General features: G+C 31.6%; 1 protein-coding gene across 1 annotated transcript in view; it reads right to left on the bottom strand.

The window, feature by feature from the left end:
- LOC102674247 (GAS2-like protein pickled eggs) overlaps positions 1 to 6,619 on the bottom strand; it is a 76,679-nt gene that overhangs the window by 8,779 nt on the left and 61,281 nt on the right.

Below are 6,619 nucleotides of genomic sequence, written 5' to 3'. Positions count from 1 at the left end.
AGATTTTTTTTTTTTTTTTTTTTTTGGTGTACAATTATTACGAACAGTTATGAGAAAATCTATCCGTCAGATGTGTGTTAAATCATTGTTATGGAATTTCAAGCGATCGTTCGTAGAGACTTCGAAATACTCGACTAATTAGATTACAAACATAATCGGATCAACTGATATTTCACGTTTTCTTACAACATGTATTTCGATGTAGGATAGATTTAGATTTTAATCTTAAACGCGATGTTAAGAGATACAAAAGGTTGGAAAGTAACTAGATTAATTAAATATCTTGTGAAAACAATCGATTTAATCTTTTCGCTATTGAATTTCCCATATTTTCTTGTATTTCAGAACAAATTTCCCTCTGAAAGTAATTAAACACTAAAGCAATAAAGCCTTTTAAAGAAATAAAAATATAGTTAACAAAATTTCCTTTATCTTTAACAATCAAAATTCCCTAAAATATCTAGGAAGCACTAAATACATTTTTATACATTACCTTCTCGTTTTAATGCATTATTTTAAATATCTTTTTTTCATATTTAAGAATCTTCCTTTCTAATATTTATATGCACGATATTTTACGATAATTAGCTAAACAAAACGAATATTTTGAACAACAATCCAAATAAAAATGATATCAGTTCCCGTTGGATAATGGTCTTCACCATTCGCCTTTGGGTATGTCTACATTTTTCTGGATTTTCAATGCGGCGAAGTGAAAGCAATACTGCGCCCTATCTGTCCGTCCGTCAAATATGCTCGCGGCACTGCGAGATCCCTCTAAAGGATTTAAATTTTATCGACTTTTAACCGGTTGTTAATTTTGTTCTCACCCGCCATGACGCGGGCAATACGCATACTTCCTGTTTCTATATTCTAAAAATATTTCCACACAGTTGAATTATTATTCGAGGAAATGATGCTTGAAAACGTATTATTCACATATTTGGATATAACAATTTTGCTTTATGAAAAATCTTTTTCTTATCTTTTCGATAATAATATATACGATTTTTAATTAAAATACATAAATCGTATTGAACACGAATATCCACTTAGATCCTAAAATTCGAATTGTAAAAACATTTGCGAATATAGAAATCTCGTATTTATTAAAATATACAAAAGAAAACTCTTCTAATTCGTAAAACAAAATTAACTAGAAAAAAAAAATTACTAGAACTACTAATAATTCATCCATTAATTTTAAAACTAAATATACGATTCCGAAGATAAAAGAAATTCCTGACAGTGGAAGAAAAAAAAAATGTCAGAAAAGATTCGAACCAATTATCTCGAATCACTTGGAGAGAGAGAGCCCGTTATTCCAGCCGCAACCAAACTTTCTTCTCTCGACGTATTAAGTCGCCCGCGTTATTGATTACGCTTCTGTTATCGCCATGGCGAATCAGCCAGGGATAAATATATATCATTTACGTGCGAACACCCACAGGCGAGCTTTTGACAGTAGAACGGTGAAAATTATTTATCGCTGGATCGTTGCATCCACACGGTTCGGGATTTCTGAACGTGGTGGCGCTCGCATACTTTCTTGAGCGCGCCACCAACCTCTCCTCTCTAACTATTCCCGTCTGTCTATGACAACATTTTTCCCCACCGATGATTTACACCAGTTTTACATTAAATGCGTACCGGTATAATTTTCTAAAATTTTTATCAATCACGAATATCACTAGAATGGAACGAGCAATCGATTAGGCTGGCATGGAACATGGATATTTTGTGATTGGTGGATCGGAAGAAAGAGGTTATGTGACGTATGATGTTGAATTTGATGATCAATCAATTGGTAGAGTTGGTAGATATCAGCATCGAGGTATGGAAAACTTCAAAAATCTAATTTAAATTCAAATAAAGTTCGATTTTTAAAATTGTATTATTATTATTATTTGTTTACTTTTTGAGATTATTCCTGGATATCATTTTATACATTGTATAAAGAACACTTTCTAAATACTGTAGAAATACGACATTTACTTTAGAAATGTCAAGTATCAATTACAAGCTATTTAAACCATAAAAGATGGCGCTTGAAGCATCGATTGAAGCGAAGGGGTGTGCCTTTGACAACCAATTATTTTGAAACGTGCTATAAAAAGAAGAATATATAAGATAAAAACGATGTTCTAATTCATTTTTCGTGCAAATTTTCCACGCTAAATACATATAATCGTCATTGCATCCTCTCCACAGAATATGTTCAAAAAGAAGAATCCAGAAATATATAACGAATAACAATTGTATAATTAACTATGTACATGTATAAAACAGGAAGAGTCATTGTTGAAACGAGAAATATATGAAAGTGAGATACAATAATCGAGGGAAAGGAAATGATGGACGATAAATCATTGTCGCAAACAGTTGATTGGAATTCTAGGAGCGTACATGGTGTTCCTGTTGACGTGGTCGCTTTGCGTCACATCGTTTCTTCTGTTCCAAATATTTCATTTCACGCGGATCTGCTTCGACGTTTCAAAGACAGGATGTGTTCACCCCATAGTGATTATTGAATTATGCAAATCCATCATCTATCAGGATTCGTACATGTCTCTGAGCAATTCTATCGAAGTTTTACAGCATTATTACCACATCATTGGTGATTGATATTGTGGTTAATAGTCGTTAATTATACCCAGATTTGGAAACAAACTGTAGTTTAAATAGCAGTTAATCATGGCTTAGATTTGGAAACAATTCTCAAGCGAAGATTCATTGGCTTGATGAATTTCGTTCGGACGAGTGGATCGATTTCAGTAACATCGCTCGTATTGCCGACATTTTCTGATTTGCTTTTGCGACACATCGATTGTCTACGACTCAGTAACTTTCTAGGCTATATGTTTTCCATTTAGATACATTCGTTCAAAACAAGTTGTGGATAGAATAAAAAATAAAGAGAACAGTGATTCTTGATTTTTAAAAGTATTATTAATAATCAATTATTAATAAATAATCATTGTTCGTTTATTTTGATAATTAAGTGAAAACGAAACAAAATATAATAAAAAATCATGTGTAAAATTTATAAATTAAACTTCCTAAACTTTGTTAAATATTATTAAGTAAATTTTTAGTAACATCCCTAAATTTCTAGTGATCTATTAACATATTATGCTAATATGATATAATTTAATAACTAGGTATCTAAAAAAAAATTCCTAAATAAATTCCTAGATATTATTGAAGAGTCATTAAGAATGAAGTAATAGTTTCCAGAATTTAGACGGTACAATGTGGCTCACGTATCGCTCGGAACAAATAGTATGGCGCATTGCAGGTGAGCGGACAGGATGAATGGTTATGATGCTATAATGCAAGGCCGCTACGGCTTACGTAATAGAACCTAACCTAACGATACGGAACACGGTTTGTTATCGATGCAATCGTTTAGAAAGGTTCATAGGAAAAGCTTAGTTAGTTGGCAAGACTGGTCATCATAGATGCGATACACGAAGATAATTAACAATATTAAAAAATAATAATGAGAATTTTATGTTGGAAATATTTTAATTATATCTAGATAAATGAAAAAAATATGAATAACGAATATATTTTTATATTTTTTATAGCTGGATTTTTAAATATTAATAAAAATTGATATCAATAAATTTTGGATACGATATATTAATTAAATTAAAATATTTTTTATTTTTTTTTTACTAATATAATAATGTAACGATACTATAAGAAGAGAATGTAAATAATAAAAATATATTTAAGAAATTATATTTTTTATTCTCTATATTTTATGACTAACCAGAAAAAATTTTTGCAAGAGAGAGCTAATCATAATCACTCGTCAAAAAAAATCTATCTGTCATTCAAGTTGGAATGAAGCATAATATAACTTTGAAATGCGAACAGATTAAAGACTACGCGTAACATTTTTTTTTACTTCCTTTCTTGGCCACCGAGGGAAATTCTGACAAGCGTACATTAACTCTCTTACTCTTTTATCCTTTTTTCCCTCGACGTGCTTCTTCCTCCAAAGACGTGTATCAGTTTTTTTCAATTTTCAGAAAGCTCAAGTCAAGATGACTGACAGCTTCCAGCTTCGTACACCGATAGTTAATGAAAAATGGACGACTCGCGTTGTTATCGTAACAGCATCATGAGATCGCGTAAACGGTAATTACTCGTGATACGAGGAATTATCCAGCCATTACGGGTCGATTTCAACCTTCCGTTTTCTTGTGAAATCGTTTTTTCTTTTTTTGCCGACCCGTTCAATCGACTTTCCCTGGAACAGTGACGCAAATGGAAAATTTATCGAATCGAACGAGAAAATGGCCGCGAGCGGTTTAACCCTAAATCGAATCCTAGGGTACCCTAGATTATAAAAACTCTGACCAAATTGATATTTAGATGAAAATTTTCTATAAAAATTATAGAATATCGTTTATTAGATATTTATCAAGATATTTACAAGTTATAAATACGCGTTATAATTTTTTTTTTTATAACCTACTTAATAACTTTTATTATATTATCAATAATTTGCAACTCTAGATTAATTTTCACGATAAATAATTTCAATGAAATTATACGTAATTAAAAGTAATAACATTACGACTTTGATAAAATAATTAAATTCAAATTAAAATTTTTCATTGCAGTACAAAGAATTCGCGTGTCCCTCTATTCAACCGATCTATTTTAAAATTAAAATATTAAAATCGAAGCAATATTCTATATTCTTTAAATAAAAAAAAAATATTTAAAATAATTCACGATACGTTCTATAATACAATATACACACGAAAAATGATACTTCTATTGCGTTATATTCTTGCGCTGTGCAGTAAGAAAGGAAACGTGGAGAACAAATCGCGCACTTTATACCGGAAGTCGGGAGAGAAGCAAAGCGAAGTGGAATAATTCTGCGGGTAAGGTGAAACGACCTGGAGAAAAATTCAGGAATTAATTCGACGCTTATATATATATATATGCGTGGGTGGTGAACGGGTTAACTGCCTCTCCTGCCTCCATTTTCTCTCTCTCTCTTTCATTATTCCTTTTATATCTATCGATATCCTTTTATTTTATTACATTCACTTTTATCATATAAAATAAATCATTATTAAATTATTTCTTTCCAATACTTTTCTAACCTAACCTTTCACTTCTTTGCTACACCCATCAAATCTTGTGAAACAAAAATTTTTTTTTTTCTTTTTCTTCAATTAAAAGAAGTTTAAATTACAACGAAGATTTCGTGCAGAAGATAATAAATATGGTAGATGCACGAAAAAGGCATTTCACAGAGGAAACGACACGAGGTCAGACAGGGGGACCGGGCGAATGAAGAAAAGTCCCTTCTAAATCCCGGCGGGATTAGTTTTCCACGCTCGTTGTTATGTTAATGGATACGTCGACATGCGGAAGTATCATCACGACACGGGTACGAAAGGTTGTTCAACAAACGAGAAGTGTCCCACGAGCTTAGAACGACCCGACCATTTTGACCTTTTCTTCTCTCTCTCTCTCTCTTTCTCTCTTATGGTCACCATAGCCGCTATACATTTGGGAATGTAAGATGGTGGAAAATATTTCGAGGAAAAGAGGAGAGGATTTTACGATTATTGCATTTAAAGATTCGTCGCGGCTTCGACGCCTTTGTGAATATTACCAGCCAAGGAAATTCTATCCTTGCTTAATTGTTTTATAATCACTTTTATATAGAGAAAATATCGGTAATTATTGATAACCCAAATTTCTTGGATATATCTTAAAAAAAATAAACAATAGATCTTTATTCTATTGAACTTATGGAATTTAAAAGGAATCTCTCATTTTCAGATTCTAATTAATGTAATATAATTCCTCTTCCATTCACACAGAATGTTGTATTGATAAATTTGATAAACGTGTTTAATTTTTTTTAGAACGAGTAAATAAATATCATCAATTGGTCGAAGATTGTAATAACATCTAGATAGCATTCGATATATTAGTAATTTCAAAAAGTAATAAATCGAAGCTAAAATTTTAGATCCCTCTTTTCCTTACTCTCCCTCCAAATTTCGTATCGATTGACGACCGAGGCTTTTCAACCACACTTACTTGTAAATTTTTTTAATCTAATCTAATTAATCACGTCACTTTTATTTTAAAATCGTTTCACTCTATTATTCGCATCAACTCTATTTTCCAATTATCAAACTGTCAAAATTAATATCAGACGACCCATAAAAAAAGAAGAAATATAAAATGGAAATCCTCGAAATAAATTCTGACCGAAAATATATACCCCTTGATAAATAAACAACAAAAAAAATCCCTTTACATTAACCTAATCTAAAACCTAACCTAACCAAACTTCAGTCTACTTTTTCCACTTTAAAAGTTTATTTTACTCGCTTCGCACAGACCTTCCCCACGCAAAGAAAAAAAAGAAGAAAGAATCATCGAAGTTGATTTTGATTTGAAGAGATATTATTTCGACAAAAAATCCTTACGCAATCATTTCGTTCAAGAAAAAAAAAGAACTGTCCTCAACATTTATTAACACAGTATATACACGATAGAGAAAGTGACGGAACCTCGGCAGTCGAGATTCTGATTGCTATCTCACACCGCTATCGCCGGCAACCGATCT

The sequence above is a fragment of the Apis dorsata genome, unplaced genomic scaffold (genome assembly GCF_000469605.1).
Source record: "Apis dorsata unplaced genomic scaffold, Apis dorsata 1.3 scaffold_72, whole genome shotgun sequence".
Taxonomy (NCBI): domain Eukaryota; kingdom Metazoa; phylum Arthropoda; class Insecta; order Hymenoptera; family Apidae; genus Apis; species Apis dorsata.
Note: the sequence above shows the minus strand (reverse complement) of the source record. Positions and strands in the feature narration are given on the sequence as shown.